This window comes from Puma concolor, chromosome E4 (genome assembly GCF_028749965.1).
Source record: "Puma concolor isolate L17-30 chromosome E4, mPumCon1.1.hap2, whole genome shotgun sequence".
Lineage (NCBI taxonomy): Eukaryota > Metazoa > Chordata > Mammalia > Carnivora > Felidae > Puma > Puma concolor.
This window is the reverse complement of record NC_141683.1, coordinates 51017131-51036086: the sequence shown is the minus strand read 5'-3', so window position 1 is coordinate 51036086 and position 18956 is coordinate 51017131. Positions and strand designations below refer to the sequence as shown.

Sequence of the window (18956 nt, the reverse complement as noted above, 5' to 3'; positions counted from 1 at the left end):
TCCTGCCCTCTGCTACACTGTGAGCTGGGGACAAGACTACACCTGGAGTTAGCACCCCCCCTCCCCCCGGTCCAGGCCCCCTCCACCTCCCATTGTTCTAGACTGCTTCTCTGGGAGCCTTATCCTCCCCTCCGAGAAGCTGTCCCAGCCTCTTCCACTGCTCCCTGACTGTCAGCAGCATCCCTGCAGCACCCCACTTGGGAAGCACCCTGTCCACTGTACATATTTCACCTGCCAAAAGAAAATAAACCCAATACCTCATCCTTTCCTTTCGGACCTGTACTGCATTGACCTGGAGAGCCCCCCCCCCCCTCCCCGGCCCAGGTATCTTCATATCCTAATCCCCAGAACCTATGGATGCTACAAATGCTAGATTTTTTGATCTTTGCAGATGTGGTTAAGTTAAAGCAGTTGAGATGAGGTCATTCTGGGTTATCCAGGTGGGGCCTAACCCAATGACCAGTGTCCTTACCAGGGGGAGGCAGAAGAAGATCACACAGACCAAAGAGGAGAAAAAAGTGTGACCAAAGAGGCAGGGACTGGAGTGATGCAGCCAGAAATCGAAAAATGCCAGTAGCCACCAGAAGCTGGATGAGCCAAGAATGAATTTTCCCCACGGCCCCCAGAGAAGGATGGCCCTGCCAATACCTCGGCTTCGGGCTCTGGCCTCCGGAACTGTGAGAGAATAAACTGTGTTGTTTTAAACCACCTAGTCTATGGTAATATAGCAGTCCCAGGAAACCCATACAGGACCCTTCCTTCTGCTGGGGAGTAGGCATTTCCCGCGAGACTAAGAGCAGTAATGACTACCATTTGCTGAATGCTTCAGCTATATACCAGGTCCGCAGATTTTCCCAATCCTCACACCACTCTATTACATGGCGTTTTCTCCTCTCCTGCCCTCTTTCCCACCTAGGATACAAACAGGGAAACCGAGGCACTCTGAAGTCACACGGCTCTGAAGCAGCAGTGCCAAGATCTGAAGCCCACGCTCCTCACTCTCACCACCTTACCCCTGTGGGACTCCCAAGAGTAAGCTCTTATAACGTAACAGTGAACTTCCATAGCTCCAGGGTGGAACCCAATGGTGGACATTTCCACTGTCGGAACATATCAGTGCAGACTCTTTCTTTGGACGACGGCCAAGTTCCTTAGATTTAAGATGTTATTTTAAATTATGCCAATATCAAAGAAAGAGTTGTGCCTGCTGCATAGATCTGTGGGCAAGGGCACATCACTTTCAGATGCAGGCATTGCTAGACTGTACCAGAAGATGAACCACCACGAGGAACATCCCTGACTGTTCACGCATTGATAATTTTGTTTCTTCAGACCTTTGGGAACAACCACCACACAAATGCATAGTCAGGAAACAATGACTTCACACTAATAGAGCAGAGGCAAATCACAGGTTGACCAAAAATGGAATAGGTTTTACTAGAGAAAAGGGGAGGTACCTGGAACTGTATGATGTTTAAGTAACTAGAAATTTTTTGAGGAGTTGATTTTAATCCAGAGGATAAGACCTAACTATGGATTTTAAATAGTAATCTTGAGTACTTAGACAATTGAAGTCAATCTCTTTGGGCTTCAATTTGAAAATCTGTAAAATCTAAGCATAGAAATAGTGTGTACATATCATATGGACCAGTATGTGGCACATATTTGATTCTCAATGAAATAATTAAATTATCATTATAGTTGTTGCTAATTGTCCTTGGCTCATCCCCTGTTTTATGATACAAAATTTTAACTCAAATATTCTGTAAGAGGATATCACAAAAATGATCCAATCACCAGTTTAATTTCTCTTTTCAGAGTTATATAAAAAATTGTAATTCCATACCAGAAATAAGCACCCTTTCAAATTATTCTTTAAAATAACTTGTTGCAAGCATACATAAATTCACTCCACGTATAATATTCTTTCAATTGACTTAGAGATGTGAAGGCAGACTTGTTAGAGGAAAAAAAAAATCTATAAAGGCTGTACTCATTCATCCACCAGATATTTATGGAGGACTGTCTCCAGAATCAATTGCCCTAAGAGCTAAAATGCTGTAGGATTATACACAGAAAACACAGTGGAGTTTGCTAATGAAAAAATTAAGTGTAAACTCAAAAGAGGGAGAATTCCTTTCCAATATGACGTGGAGTTGTGGGAGATGGGAAATAAATAATAGCAAGGACAGCAAGGCATAAGGAGAAGCTCTAAGAAGGAGGTAGTCTTCTAGTGGAGTGTTAAAGGAAAAATCAGATTTTGACATGGGGGGGCGGGGCAAGGGTTTTCTAGACAAAAAGATGAAGACTGAAAATTTCTACGTGCCTGTGGCAAGCAGCAAATGAGTGTTCTGATGCAACAAAGGAATGAATATTTGATTTAATATTGGAAAGATAGATAGTAGAGACCTCAAATATGGCCAGAGCATTTTGAACCTTACTTGTTAGATAGTGAATGTCCTTAACATCCTTAATAGAGGAGAGATATAATCAGAAATGGGGATTTTGTAACTTAGGTGTGTAGCCTGTGCTAGTGGGAATAGATACAGAGAGACTAGTTAGGAGGCTAGGTGATAATCTATGTGAGAGGAGAATGAATAATCAACTAGGGGCACGAGTGGGATGGGAAGGGAGTAAAGACAAAAAGGAGTCAGGCAAAGGACAATAAACTGTTTGGATGCGGTGGGCTGAGGCAGGGAGTTAAAGATGACTCAGAATTTTAGATCTAAATGCCTGAGAAAATCTCATAGTAATCTGAATAAGGAGCACAGAGCAAAGGGCAGACTTTTCTGGAAGAAATGATATGCTTAATTTGGGATGCATGCAGATGTTCACCATGCAAATGCAAAACAAAAATAAAAAACAAAATACCTTTAGTTTAGAAGAAAGTTTGGCTCTGGAGATTGAGAAGGGGAGAGTCCTTAGGGTGAATTGTTGATAATCTGGAGAAAGCTTCAGATGACTAAAGGAGAACATAAAGAGAAAGAAAAAAACGAGACAAGAATAGTCACTGGGGAAGAGCATCTAATTTCATGGGGTTTGGAGTAAAATGGCATCCAGAGAAAGAACAATCTGAGAGGTAGGAGGAAAATAAAATTGGTCCCATGTCTCTAGAGTGTTTGACAGTCAAGAAGGTACAGATACTTTAGAGACTAAGATCTTGGAGAAAGCTGTGCTTTTTGCCAATGCTGGTTGTCTGGAATGCACACCTTGCCCCCACCCATCTCCATGTAGCCAATTCCAATTTATCCATGAGGCTCACTATAAATGCCACCTCCTCTGTGAAGTCATCCTAGGCCATTTCCTAAGAAAAGATAGTTCTGTTCTCCCTCTGCTATAGGAATTCTCACTTTACATTACCACTGCTTTTAGTCATGTGGTCACATGGTAGACATTCTTTAAGTGGGTGCCAGGGCTAGTACTGAAGGCATAAGAGAAGGGCCTAGTTTTGCTCAGCAGGAATGATACTTTTCTTCTAAGGCAGACCGGAAGGAAAGACCTCTTGGCTCAGTATCTAGGACCTACAGGTTTCCCAATGACTTCAAAATTATTTGAGATCCCAAAATAAAAACAAAACAAAAAAACACCTCCAAAATTTGAAAACAAATGTGAAAGGCAAAAATAAATGTTTAAATATCTATAAAAGTTGTTATCTCAAATATTCAGCCATAAGTCTTCTATAATCACAAACAAATGTGATTTAATGTGGTATTTGGGTGCATTAAATACATGCATAATATACAAACAGGCTTAATATGGTTTGAGGTGATGCATCCAACAGTATGCCCAGAACCCGGGAAGACGTTAGACCATCCTGAGAGAAGACCCTTGGAGGAATTTTGAAGTAGAAATGAGGGAAGAAACAACACATACTTTACAGGTCCTCTATGTTGGCCACTTTATTTCACATACATCACTAAAATAAAGGCATGAGGTTCTGGTAAAGACAGAGAAAACAATCCTCTAAAAATGTTCTATTCCTCGAGCCTGGTTATTACCTTCGACGCATCCTTGTAACACTTGTAGCAGTGACTGACATGGAGGCAGGTCTACCTTGACCTTTAGGAATGGAGCCCATTCATCTAGTGCCCTAGCAGTCTAGTGATCTCAGTCCAAAGCCCACAAATAACTAATTGTTATAAAAATGTTTAAATTATTAATAAACACACATAGGAAAGCAAGCTCTCAACATCCCACAAAGAATAATTATGATGGTTTTAGAAACAAGCTATGACTTGCCAGAAAACTTGCTAGGCAACTTCCAGTCCATAGCAAATCTATATACTTAGTCTTGTTATCTTTATAAAGTATATTAACAAAATAATAGCAACAAGGCTCTGAAAAGATGTAATTCCTATATGAAGCCCTAAGAGGGTTTTTATGGAGTGAAGCAATCAGAGGAAGGTAAGCAGTGGCTTTTCCCTTAAAAAAATTTCAGTGGAGTTTTTTTTTATTAATTTCAGATTTAAAAATTATTAAAAATGAGACTACATGTACAAAATATAATCTCATTTATGAAAATGACAGCCTAAAATCCTATTTCAAACCCAATTTTCAATACATGGAAGTTGTTCCTGAGCATCTGAGTCATATTAGGATATTCTTGTTAAAATTACCATAGTCTGTGGAGAAAATTAACTTTCTGAAGTATCCCACAGGTGCCAAAATTATAAGCTTTTTTAAAATTAACATTCAGTTTTCTGAAATATATTGCTGGGTCTTCCTAGGACTGTGGCTTTAAATAAAATAGGCATCACATGTATTAAATGTATACAAATTTGAACTGTACACAGTTTTTAATACAACTATGGTACAATAATTTTATCTTAATGTATCCAACATTATATCAATCTCTCTACATATGCATCTTTCTCTCTGGTTATTTAAAATCAAATGGCTCACTGGTGTTTTATTAATGTGTCTCTGAGAAAAGAAAGGCAGTTCTTTTCTGCCACATTATTTTCAAATTTTCATCATGAAATCGCATCTATGAAAAGTAGCCATGGAGGTGGGGAGGGGTGAATGTTACGAGAAACCAAAGTGAAGAGGCAAAAATAAAGTCAGAACTCTAAAGATCATTTCGAGGGGCAGATACAAGGCCAGGCTAAATTTTTTGAACAATCAAGCATAATCTTAACCTCTTATGTGTTGTTCTGGATATAAAGATGTGGCTTGGAATTATCTCCCTTCCCTGAAACCACACCAGAGTATCAAGAATATATGTCAGCTTCCTCTAACTGCTGCGGAGTTGGCAAAGAGGCAGGAGTCATGTGGAGTGCCAGGGAGAGTCAGCCTGGCAGGTCCTAATTGCCCTATTTGCTCTTTAATGGTTTTCTCTGCTGACTTCCGTTTTGTAGAACTTCTATTAATGATCAACAGGCTATATGTACAAGGTACTTACTGTGCATTTAAAACTTTTTAGACTACTTATAGCCACTTGCACATTTGGGAAGAATTCCATTTGCAGAGACCAAGCTATTACATTAGTTGAGCGAATATACATTTTAAGGAATGCATGTTAATGAGACCAAGTGAAATCTGGTCATTTGAACAACTGACCAGGCATGCAAATGCTCGGGCTCTGTGTACAAAAGGAAGTTCAGGATTGGGTTGTTGATTTGCATAATCGAAATAATTCCCTTTGTCCTTTTCTTCACTCTGACCATAAAACTCGCCAGACCATGGAGGAGGGTCTGCATGTCAATCAGAATGATGACACATTGGAAGCCTTCTTCTGCCCCAGATTTCAGGTAATCTGGTTACCTGCTCTGTAGTGGGAAGAGAGTGCCTGGTATGTTAGACCAATTGAAAATGTTCTCCTGTGTTCAGATCAGGGAAAGAGAGAGAGTCAGAGTCATCACTTTCCACAGTCCTGAATTCTGGAATATGCTGGCTTAGTTCAGAGAAAGGGTATAGAAGGGAGATAAAAAGAGTGGATGGGGTGGGAATTTTTTAGGAGAACAGGTTTTCAATCTAGGCCTTGTGGCTCCTTAGTTGCATAACACTGATCAATCATGTCCCCTCTCCAGCCCTCAAAAGACCCCAGGTAGAATGAGCAGGGGAGCTAGGGTGAGGCCTAGGGAAGAAATCTGGGTCAGACGGTAAAACGACTTCTGGAAGCTCAAAGGTGACCAAGCTCATCAGAGCAGGTTTGGGAAACCATGCTCAAGTTGGATGGAACACATGAAAAGACCATCTTTATATGACAAAATAAATGGCCGTTTTATATGGTTAAATTCAGCTGTAAGGTGTCTATTTTGCTCGAGTGTCCTAACTAGGTATCCTCCTCAGTAAAAGGGTCTGGTGGGAGTGGCTGTTTGGAGAGGTCTTACAGGTACTGATGCCAATCCCTTTCAAAACATTCTATTACCTCCTCAAATGTTGGCTTTAAAGAGCAAGTTTACAGGTAAAAAACAGGTATATCATTTGATACTTAAGAACTGCTTCAAAATATTTAATCTGATTGAGTCCTCACAGTCCTATCAGCAAATAAACTTTATCATATCTTGGCTCCCACCCTGTGGCACCACCCTATTTATTCCCCATGCATGGTCCATTCTTTTTCTAACTTCCTAATTGGCTTTTCTGTGTTGACTACTTGTTCAAGGGTATTTCTCAAGGTTCAAGCCTCATTTTTTTCTCTTTTCTACTCCAGAGACATCATTCTTTTTTTTTTAATTTTAAAGAAATAGCGCACATGAGTGTGAGTGGGGGAGGGGCAGAAGGTGTGAGAGAGAGATGGGGGAGAGAGAGAGAGCGCGAGCGAGCACACCTCAAGCAGGCTCCATGCTCAGTACTGAGCCTGACATGGGGCTTGATTCCATGAGCCGGGATTGAAAGAGCGGACCTAGACCGGCCGACTCCATTTTGTTCTGTGTCCTCCATCTTGAGTGACTATGTCCCCAACATGGCCCCCTTTCCGGAAAAACCGCAGAAAGAAATTCCCGCTCAAACCTCAGACCATGCCTCCTCCCCTTGAGTAACTTCCCACTCACCCTTCAAACTTCCCGTTCAAACCACGCCTGGCAACCTGCACAACGGGACTCTGATCCTTCCCCAGCCAATTGGCTAAGGCCACGACCATCACCCCCCCCAACTGCCCCTAGACCCCTATAAAACCTTTGTGCTTTTGAAACACGCTCTCTCTCTCCGGCATCTCACCGCTGCCTTGGTGCAGGTAGGGGATTGAGCTCAAGCTAGCTCGAATAAATAGGCTCTTTGCTTTTGCGTCGGACTCGGCTCCCTGGTGACCTTTGGGGATCACGAATTCTAGGCATAACAGGATCATGACTTGAGCCGAAATCAAAAGTGGGGCGCTCAACCGACTGAGTCACCCAGGTGCCCCATCATTCATTTTCACATGACCTTCACATTTTTATCTCCTACCTGGACCTTTTCCCTAAAATCTATTTCTACCATTCAAACTGCCCACCAGACACTTAGTACTTAATTTTCCAGCATTGTCTCCAACTCAACAACTTTCTAGCTAATTCATCATTATCTTATCCCTCTTCCCTTCATCCCTTGTGGCTCCTCCTTCTGACTTTCCACTTCTGTTAATGACATCATCATTCTCCCACTTACCTAAGTGCAATGTTTCCATCATCTTGACCTCTTTCTCTCTTGTCCTCCACATTTCATCAGTTATCAAGGCCTTCTGATTATTCTTTCACAATTTCCCTCCACCATCAGCGTCACAGAATGGAAGCAGGAACTGGATAATTCACCCATTATTAACTGAAGACACTGTTACCTCACTAGCCTAAGGAACACTCAGATAATTTCCTCCATGTTCCATGGCATTTGTGCCTTAGACTTTCCCCTTTGAGTGCTAAGAATTCAAGATCATCAGATGAAAACCAAGCAAACAAAGCTTCCCTGAGGGTGTGTGGCTTATGGGTGCTGGGTTGGGGAACTGAGGTACAAAGGGGCTTTTGTACAGATTACTTAGGGGATCCAAACTTTAAATCTGCAATACTAAATAAATGGAAAACCAAGGAATTTCAAGGAAGAGTAGAAAACTCTACAGAAGAAGATAGATTTGGCCCTGAGATCACAATTTGCTGCAATTTCAAATATTATTTTAGCCCTCAGGACAAAGAAAGTGATACATTGCAAGTGTCAAAAAAAAAAAAAAACACAAAACTACACCATTTTCTTTTCTATTTCTTCTTTCTGAGCAGAGGTATAGGTATAATTTACTGCTTCAGACTGGGCTGATGGGGAAAATAAAGTAAAATTTTACATAAGTAATCTCAGTTAATTAGATGACTGGGAACATAGTACAAATATGACCCTGGACACAATGGACAAAAAGTGGGCACCATGTAGATGCTTAACACCTTTAGGTTTCAGTAATTTGTTGTAAAATTATTACAATAATCAAGTATGCCTACAGTGCATGTAAAGATTATAAGGAGAGACTAAATCAGTAGACAAAAGGACTAAGCATATTGACGTGTACATTAGAGAAAGCAATGATGTGTAAGTTATCATAACCATGTATGCCCAAGCAACGATTACTGCCTTCATACCCTGGCATGTTATTTACAAAGAGACAATAAAGCACAGAGTTCAAAGACGAAAAATTCATTCTGGACAGATTTGGATTTGAGTGTTTTCTTCTGCAAATTACCATGTTACTTAATTTTTAGACTTTAATTTCTTTATTTCTATAAAATGGGAATTAATTATGATGTCTACTTCACAGGCTGTGAGGATTTAATGAAATGATGCATGGAAAGCACTTAGCTTTAGTAAACTTTAGTAAGAAAGAACAATTACTCAGAGTTTTTATTACCATTAGCATTCTGTTTTCATGTAAATATGCATCAAGAAATCAAGTCAAGCTGTGGACAGTGCTGTTGCTTTAGGCAAATCCTTGTACTTCTTAATCTAGAATCATGGATACATAGGTGGAATATAGGTAGATGCTGGTGAATGTTGCTTGGTGAATTGGTAATAGTCTTAGGAGATGAGTTTAGAGCTCTTTTGTCCTTAAGCACAATAATTTAGTGTGCTTGAACATCCTACAACACATTTTAGCAAATTATCATCCATTTTGGCATATTACCCTGCCGAGTGCTTTAATGAAAGCATGATGTTTGTCAGCTCTAAAACTTAGTGTGAGTCTCCTTTGAGTCAGAGAGCCATGGTTGGTATCTAGGCAGAGGCAGATCTCCCTAACATCTTCTATATGAATGGCACAGTGGTTCCCAAGGAGAAGAGAGGAAGATGAATATCTCAACACAACCTACTTGAATTGTTACAGAAGCAGTTCAAAGGGCACCCCAAAGGGAAACAGGTATTCCAGGAGGGAGGGAGGGAGGGAAGGAGGGAGGGAGGGAGAGAGAGAGAGAGAGAAAGAAAGAAGGAAGAAGAAGAAGAAAGAGAGAAGGGGAGAGAGAGAGAGAAGGAAAGGGGGAGAGGAGGGCATTCTATGTTTCCTTCTAGTGAGATGGAAGGAATGGAAGATTCTCTTTTCAGGGACAGCATTATGACATCAAAATATTAATCATCTGACACTGTACACAAGGTGTTGGAGGGGAGAGCATGAAACCTCAGTCTTTCACAAGGAATAGGCTTAAAAAAGTTTCAAGGATTTTTTTGCAAATTATAAATACACTTATTATTATTTATTGCAGAGATCAGCCTTCATTAAAGTTAAATGCACAGTTAATGGGCTACTTTGTGCTTTATCTTTTGCACCCTCATTAAAGTTGAAGGTAGGCACATGCATTCCCTTAAGTATGCTAGAAGGCAAAATGATTTCAGTTTTTTTTGTATTGTTGCTTCTGTTGTTTCATTAGTAGCCAATTAATTGTTCCTAATGAATTATCAAAGGCACTAACAATATCTGGGTTCTTCTTTTCCACTAACTAGCTCAACTATAGAAAACTTAGTATTTTCTGGGAAGTTTTTTTTTTTTAACCCATTTCTTCTGAACTCTATTGAACTCAAAGGGATTCCTCCCACACTCCAAGAACAGCTAGAAGAAGGAGGGAGGAGAAGGTCAGAAGAGCACAGGGGTGGTAACAGCTCTCCTGAGCCTCAACCCAATGCCAGAGAAGGAGCTCCAGTAAGTAAATCAAGTCAACACCACCCCTCCCATTCCTTTGCCCTTTTATATGCAACTGTTAAATTAGCTTTAAGTTCCCTGAGGGTAGGAATAAGGTCTACTTTCCAACTGTGTTCAGGATCTAGCACCTTACTTAATGTTAAATAACAACAATGCATTTTAATTGGCCTACTTTCAGAGTACCAGATCAAATTATTCTCCTAATTAATTGGTTGATCTCATATTTCACTTATATTGTCAGGTTATTATTTTTCCCTTTAGGGCTCAAGACACCACTGACAGTTCAAATACTTCTTCATTAATTACCATGTCTTAGATTCCATATAATCTTATTATAATTATTTTGATATCACATTTATTGGGGACCAACATGTATTAGGAGCGATTAAGAACAGAGAATTAGTTTCAACTTTTCCCACCTATATGCACACCAAGTTGATGCTCAAAATCTGATGGAAGGTGTACTTGGCTTGGCAGATGAGAGGCCTCAATTAGGTTTAATTGGGCAGACATGAAATCAGTTTCGAAAAAGTGATCGATAAACATTTTATAACGTTGGATCAAGTTTCTTTTTCAGCAGCTAAACATTTCTTGTTAACTGGTTCATCTTTTCTTCCTTGGGTTGCTGTGATACCCAACTGAGCCAAGCCCCACACTATAAGGGGGAACTAGGCAAACCAGTAGTTTTCAAGAGAAAGGGAGGCAGGAGAGAAAAGGGTTTGAAAATCAGCACAAGACCTTTACAGGGTTAAAGGACTCTGTGTGTTTAGTCTGGAGAGCGGATGTGAATATTTAAGCCATGTGAATATTTAAATAAACTTCCATGGACAGGAAATGGGTTAATTGCATATAACAGAACAAAGTCAATGGGTTGATGTGGCAGAGAAAGAAACTTTTGCACAATAGAAGAAAAACTAAACAAACTTTGGAATCATATATACACTGGGTACCGTAATACACATAGTACCTTGTCACTCTTAAAAAGATATTAAAGAAGCTAGATTTTTTTTAATTCAAAAATAATTATGAATGCCTAATACACGAGACACATTTATAGACAGATATGAATGGAGGTGGGGCACCTGGATGGCTCAGTTGGCTAAGTGTTGGACTCTTGATTTTGGCTCAGGTCATGATCTCACCCATTGTGGGTTCAAGCCCCACTTCAGCCTCTGAACTGTCAGTGTGGAGCCTGCTTGGGATTCTCTCTTTCCCCCTCTCTCTCTCTGCCCCTCACCTGCCTGCCTCTCTCTCTCTCTCTCTCTCTCTCTCTCTCTCTCTCTCTCTCTCACACACACACACACACACAAAAGTAATAAACTTAAAAAAACAGATATGAACAAATCAAACTACAGGCTGCCAAGGAGCTTGGATTTTAGTGTGTGTTGTGCTGTGTGTGACGGGGGGGCGGGGCAGTTTGAGGACAGTACACAACATAAGCAGTCAAAGCACTTTTCCTCAGATAGAGGTATATGCTATGCCGGGAGGTCAGGGGAGTAAGGTCAGAGAGCCTGTGCAGGTTCAAGCATGTCAGTGATTTATGGAACGGGGTAGAGTTGGGATTTTAAACTAAGTGCAAAGAGGACCTTTGGAGGGTTTTAAGCAGAGAAGACATGATTTGAATTCCGTTTCTGAAAGACCACTCTGTCAGTTGTGTGGAGAAGGAATTAAGGAGGAGGAGAAGAATGGAAGCAGGGGCACCTGGGAGGAGACCCCTGGTTGTGACAGGTGAGACGTGGTGGACAGATCTGGGGAAAGTTCGGGCAGCAGAGGTGCTGCTAGACAAGAAGGAACAGATGAGAGAACGGCGGGAGGGTGGCTCCCACCTCCAAGGAACGCTTGAACCAGGAATTCGGGTTTTAAGTGGGAGGTTGGAGATAAAGGTCTCTGAAGGCCCCTTCAACCCTGAAGTTGTGTCATGTTGTGGTAAATTTCAGGTGTGGCCAATCTAGATCCTCCATTTAATCTTTCTGCTAATGCAGGAGCACTTGGCGAGCACCGGCATTGATGTGGGGACGAGAGAGGGCACGGGGTCTCTGAAGGCAGAGACGTCCTACTGCTTTCCTCACTCCTGTACTTCCAGTGCCTGTGACCGTGCCTGGCGAATAACTAGTCTTCGGTGAGCGAACGAATAAAAAGATGAGAAGTGTATACGTTGTTTACACCTGTAGTTGGCATTCAAACTCATTCATTCCTGGGGCGCCTGGGGGGGCTCAGTCGGTTGGGCGTCCGACTTCGGCTCAGGTCATGATCTCGCAGTCCATGAGTTCGAGCCCTGCATCGGGCTCTGGGCTGACAGCTCAGAGCCTGGAGCCTGTTTCGGATTCTGTGTCTCCCTCTCTCTCTGACCCTCCCCTGCTCATGCTCTGTCTCTGTCTCAAAAATAAATAAATGTTAAAAAAAAAAAAAAAAAAAAAACTAATTCATTCCTATTCAATCCACCTTGCTCTTACTGCGATGTAAGAGTTGTACTTGGCATCAACATAAAGAATAAATAGCTGACTTACTTACGTGTGTAGGTTTTCGAAGAATAGCAGTTGAGGTGGGTCAGAATGCTCTCCTCTCTCAAACTCATGGGTCTTGAACTTGTCTTTTCTCGTACACATATGCCACGTCTTCCAAATGAAGAAATGCTATAAAAACAGAAACAAATAACAAGCTGACATTCAGCAAAACCACTTGAATAGTGTTTGTGCTTGAAGGACATGTGTGCTATATGGATACTAGGGAAGGTTTTCGCCAAATTGTACTGTTAGCCATAGAGCCCAGCTCTGAGCAGGCCCTCAGTAAATGTCAGTGGATTCCCAAAGTCTAAGTTCATTGAGGGCGAGAACATGTATCAAGTGTGGTTCTTCAGTCTACCTGGAAGAGATTCAGCTCCGCTTAGGAAGTCCCCTGTTCTTATGATTCTCATTGGAATTAGACTATCACATCAAAATCTCCACATACCTGCCTTCAAATCATTCTAGATAAATTGCTTCCTGGCTCTTTGTTTTTGTTTTTGTTTTCATTCAATGTATAACTACCTGGTAGGTTCTAAAGAGCCAACAGTGACCCCTCTAGGGGTTTTCTCTGCCTGCTCTTCCCTTTCCCTCCTATCACTCTTTGGACTGTTTCCTTTGTTTTACCTAATTCACAGAGTTGATTGCCCCTCTTGTATCATGAGGCAGAGGGAAAAACAATGATGAGGACCCAACACTAACCGGAACCTGCAACAAACAGAAGTTGTTGCCAAGGCAACCCAACCAGAGATTCCTGCATCCAGCCATCACAGGGTGGGGGGGAGTTTGGGATGAGATCACTTGAGGGGCAGGGGGACCTTTCAGGAAAAAAGCTGACCTGATAAAGGAACAAGCAGTTGTCATTCCAAGTGATGTCTTTTTCCTTTTTCCCTTTCTCAATAAAGAGAAGAACTTGCAAAAGCCTTGAAAGATAAGCAGGCTGAGTAAACTAGGTGGGATTTCAAAGGCTCCTGTTCAATTAATCTGACTGCAGCTAGATCAGAACAGTTGTGCTCCTGGGTACAAGCAGAGGGGAGACATTAGGGCAAGGAACAGAAGGAAAGGGGACAAGGCATTAAACACACTTCTGAACCACTGTGTACGCTATAATAGGAGTGATCGCCTTTATTTATACAATGCCTTTTGTCCAGGATCCTGCGAGCACAGCACAGACATTACCTCCCTGGGCTTCCAAACACCTCTGTGAGCTGAGGATCAAGGACAGGGATTATTTTACAGATGGGAAAACTGGCACTCAAAAACCGCGTATGTGCCAAGACCCCTTCACAAGATAGTGGCACAGCCAGAAACAGGATGCAGGTAAAAATAACGACAATCATTTTTTTTTAATTGCTTCTTAACATCGTCCCTGCTGGATCGAGATCTATTTCACAAAATTGACTTTAAAGGGCCAAAGTCTCTTCCCTCCCTATCCCGGTGAGGCTGCATGCTCAGAATGTAGTTGTTTAAGCCCCTGACACATGGACTGAAGGGGGTCCCCGATGGGCTTGTGGACTCCAGTCGTCACATTAAAATGCTCCTGGACAGCGGTGCAACCGCACTAGACCTCATTCTCCTGCCCTTTTAGGGGATTCATTTTGGCACCTTTCTGCCCTGTGCATTCTCAAACTGGGAATCTTCATCAATCAAACAAATGTTTATTGACTGCCTACCATGTTCAGCCCTGGTGCTATGAATGAATAGCAAATGTTACCTATAGTACTTACCTGCAAAAACGATCGTGTATACCACAGAGCCTTCTACAGAAGATGGAAGGGAAACACAGAGGAAACAAGGAATAAAGGAACAGAAAATGAACTGTTAAGATACCACAGACCAAATGGTGGTAGCAGGTGTGGCACGATTCTGAGAAAAGCACAGTATGGTGACCTGAAGTCAGAGGAGGCTTGACCAAGGAAGGCCTCTTGAGCCACTTGCTAGAGATTTGGTCTGTGAGCGGAAGGAGGTGGTGCCTCTAGGAAACAGACCTCCACGCACACCCTCTACACGTGCTCCACAGATAGGGACCTAGCATGCTATATTGTGAATATTTTTTGATTTACCCTGGCAACCTAACTCCTTCCTTGGACTGGGTCCTCCTGAGCAGAGACCGTGCTCTATTCTTCTCTGTATCCCGGTGCTTAGCTCTGTGCCTGGCACATAGTAGGTGATCAGTAAACCTATGATAAGTGAGTAGATGGGTGAATCAGTGAATCAAAAATGTCCTGATGACAATAGCAACAACAATGATATCTAATGCTAGTTTTCATTTGGCAAGAATTCACAGCTAATGTTAAATAAATAAATGATAATTCTAAGTTCCCACAGAGTACAGTAGGCTGTGATTTGGGAGGTGGTTGGATCTTGGCTCAGCCACTTACTATCCTTATGGCCTTAGGACAAGGCTCCAGATCTCTGTTTCTTCACTTATAAAATATGAATGAAATAATTATATTTACCTCACTGGTTGTGGTAAGGTTGAAATTAAATAATGCATGCAAAAATGCTTTGTAAAGTGTAAATCAGCATACGAGTCCCAGTCATTATTGCCATCAATAGCGTAATTTAGCATACCATTAATTTATGTCACCCATTACATACATTTCCCACCGAAGTACTATTGTAAATCATAGGCCTTTTAAGGCTGAAATGTCCTAATCTGAAGATAAATAAGGCAAAGTTGACATAAAATAATTTCTCCCAAGGTCCAACAGGCAGGACTAGAGCTAGTCTAGTCTAGCAGACTCCTGACCTGTGCTCCCTCCACAAAGCAGCTCTGAGAAGCCCCCCTGAGCAGATTAGTCTCATAAAGACGGAAACTAAGTGGCTGCCTTTCTCCCTTCTTTGTTCTCATCATTCAGTGTCACCACATCAAAACAGAACTGGACACATTCCCGCAGTCACTTCTCGTCTCTACCCTCACTCAAGGCCAGATGCTACATCTCCTTCCTGAAGCTGTGGCAACGCGTGGCCAGCCTCCCAGCTCCAGTCCTACTCCCCACCTCCCATCTGGGCTCTGATGTTAAGTCATCTTTCCCAAGCACCATGTGAGCCCATCTCAGACACTTCAAAAGCCTCCGGTTGCTTCTTTTCCTAAAAGCCCCCTTCATGAGGTTTGAACCTCTTAACACAGCCCTTCCCACTCTCACAGAGCCTCTTGGTTGGAGGCTGGGATGACTTCCGTTATCACTATCTACCAAGCCCCCACTAGATCCTCGGTACAAATTTATTAAACTAGAAGAATCATAACAAACCCTATGATATAACCACCCTCCCAGATTCCCCTCTCAGTTGTGACACACAAGCTCACAAATCCCTAGCCAAGCCTTCCTTCCATGCACAGATTCCATGGAACAGATTCCATGACACTTGAGAGAAGCAGCACCTCCAGGAGGGTGCTCATTCATGATATTAACCTTCTTCTCCCTTCTTGTCCATCAGCAGCTCTCCCTTGTTCACGGTCCGCACCCACTTTTCCTTAGCCAGTCAGCAGGAATCCCCTCACCTACCAACCCCACACACATACTCCCACTACCCCTTTGTACTTTGCACAATATACTTGCCATTATCCCCACACAACCACCCGCTCTGGTCTCCTTCAGCAAACCAGGCTCTTTTCCCATTTAGAACTGTGCCCAGGAGGAGGGGCCCTGCCAGACACCCTCACCGTATCTTCTTCCACGTGGTCTCTTTCAAAATGGGATTCTCTTCAGCAGCAGCCAATTAGTACAGAATGTCTGTTGTAGACAGCTCTTAGCATTAAGTGCCAAGAAAGCTACATGGTGTGTGTTTTAGTCTCTGCCTTTGGGGACCTTATGATATAGTTGGTGATACAAGAAATATGCAGAAAATAGTTACGTGGCTTCCAAGGTCCTTACATCTGCAGGCATTTCTCTCCCCCCCTTCCATGTGATTTATTTATTCGGCTTGAGCCAGCTGCCGACTGGTTATTTTCATGTCTGTGTCCTTTTTGCACTGTGCTTGTTTATGAAGGTTTCTCTGAGTGTGTCACTTATGCTCAGAGGTATTTCTGTACATATTTTTTTTATGTATGCCCAAGCCCTCCCAGAACATAAGCTGGAGGGAGGGTTGTGGTAATTAGGTCCTTTCTATCACACCACAGACTGCTACATGCAGTGGCTTTCAGGAAATACTAGTGACAGAGGCTGGCTGAAAGAGGTCATCTGGCTCAGTTGTTACTGTCACACACACACACACACATTTGGAAGTAGATTCAGAATCACAGTGCTACCTCTTCCAGAGGAATGTTAATCAACCCACATCACCTTCCTAGTGATCAAGGGACTCTCTAACTTAACATGACACCAGATGAGAAGTGACTAAGTATGCACGCAACCAGATGCCCAGGGTCACAAAAATTGCCAGATCACTCATACTGCACTGGCAACACAATTTTACCAAGTACCTCAGGGAATCACTTTCTCCATCCCCTTCTAAATTCAAAATATGCTGTTTCTTCTATGCTTTCCTCATGTAACATATGCTACCTCTTCCTGTTGATTCATTCATTCATTTGCAAATACTTGTTGAGCATCTCTCTATGCTGGTAATAAAACAGTGTGCCAATCAGTCTCTGCTCTTAAAGAGCTTACTGTCTAGTGACAAAACAAGCAGAAATGTAGGAAATCACAGAGTGATAAAGGTCAGAGAAGGCTTTGGTGAATGTCGATAAGAGAATTACCTAACTCAGAAAAGGCAGATTTCCTCAAGAAAGTAACCTGGAAGTTTGACCTATGGATGAGTAGGTCTCAGGCAAGATGTAGGAGGAAGGAGGGAAGTGTCTACAGATGTGAGCACCTTGTAAGCCACATAACTATTTTAGGCGTATTTCTTTGTATCACCAACTAAATCATAAGGCCCCTGAATACGGATTAAAACTTATATACCATGTCACTCTCTTGGCATCTAAAACTAAGACCTGTCTATAGCAGTCATTCAATACCTACTGGCTGTTGCTTTAGAAAACCCTATTTTGATGTATTGGAGCTCTCCAATTCTGAGGAAAAGCACTAGCCCTCAAGGAGGTATCTCACCAGCCCACGTGGCTTAGTTGACAAAAAGGTGGTTGTAACATGCATCTGATGGGGAGTACTGTCATCCTTTCTTCCTCAGAGAGTTTAGAAAAAATGAGACTCCCCCACACCCCAGTCTTCTTCTGTCATGAGGTGGTGAGAGCTGGGAAGTCTAGAAATATTGGCAAGTAAGAGGAGCCATGGTTGAAGATTTTCTGGAGAGCCTCTGTTGTCCGGTCATTTAGAAACCTTGTTCAGAATCACCCCTGCTATGGACTTCTTGTTCTCATGATGCGGGAAACAAGGTAGGGTGGGGTGTTCACATTCAGGTAGGCACCTCCTCTGTGATCACCCCCGATGCGGGCAAACAGCCCAGTGAGGAGTAAAGAGATGTCAGGAAGGTATCAGAATCCCACCCTTTTTCTCCCCACTCAGCCCTACCTGGCTCTTTACCAAGTCGGGCCGGAAGCACTGCCCGGGAGACGAGACTCCCAACCACCCAGGGCAAAGAATTCAGATGATTTACTCACATGCCGATGACACAAACCTTGGAGAACATAGATTTTAAAACGCATGACTTTTCTGAAAATGCCTGGATAGTGTGAGCTGCAAATAACTAATACTCAGCAAGTAAACATGTTATCTGAACAGTAGGATTTTGGCTCTTAGGAGATTCTACCCATAAGTCTCCCAAGGCAAGATTCTTTGCAAAGTCATCTTCAGCTAAACTAGGAAATCTATTGAGAGAAATGGGAAATATATATATATATATATATATATATATATATATATATATAGAGAGAGAGAGAGAGAGAGAGAGAGAGAGAGAGAGAGAGAGAGAGACTGACTCCTGGCAAGAGGCAGGAGTAGGACAGCTTTCTTGTCTCCCTTTCAGGAATGTGGGCTCTTGATACTGTGCTTACCACGAGACTGGTATGTCACAGAGTCATTATAGAACATGGCAAACCATGAGATGAGAATTAAAACAAAAACCAAACCAAAACAAAAAAGGGCAATGAAAAAAAAGGGAGAAAAGAGAGCAAAGGGCATTTAGAAAACAGATAAAATACAGACTAGAAAATAAAAGACCAGAAACATTAAAATGAGTTAGAGACAAGTGAAAGCAGTAAGACAAAGGAAAGAGTTAAACGTTAGGCTAAAGATTTCACATGATTAAGAGTTGAAAAATAAGGCCGGGCAAACCGGTGAGAAAACAAAGGGAAGCTCAGAGCTATCAAGGTGAGAGATTAAAATGTGGAAGTTAAAAGATGCAAGGTTATGATAAAACTAAAATCCAAAGATAAGTTTAGAGCTGGGGGAAGTGGGGCTAGGAATAGAAAGAAC

General features: G+C 42.1%; 2 long non-coding RNA genes across 2 annotated transcripts in view; one reads left to right on the top strand and one right to left on the bottom strand.

Moving 5' to 3' along the window:
- Positions 1 to 2167: 2167 nt before the first annotated feature.
- LOC147572665 (uncharacterized) overlaps positions 2168 to 18956 on the bottom strand; it is a 416520-nt gene continuing 399731 nt past the window's right edge. The window contains exons 9-10 of the long non-coding RNA XR_015245909.1: positions 12590 to 12711; positions 2168 to 2962 (exon numbers count right to left, since the gene is read on the bottom strand). This is a non-coding gene — a long non-coding RNA (uncharacterized LOC147572665). The remainder of the gene's footprint in view (positions 2963 to 12589; positions 12712 to 18956) is intronic.
- Positions 7798 to 17884, top strand: LOC147572667 (uncharacterized). The gene is made up of 7 exons (XR_015245910.1): positions 7798 to 7884; positions 9963 to 10078; positions 11717 to 11806; positions 12061 to 12197; positions 13731 to 13899; positions 15441 to 15626; positions 17713 to 17884. It is a non-coding gene; the product is annotated as an uncharacterized LOC147572667 (long non-coding RNA).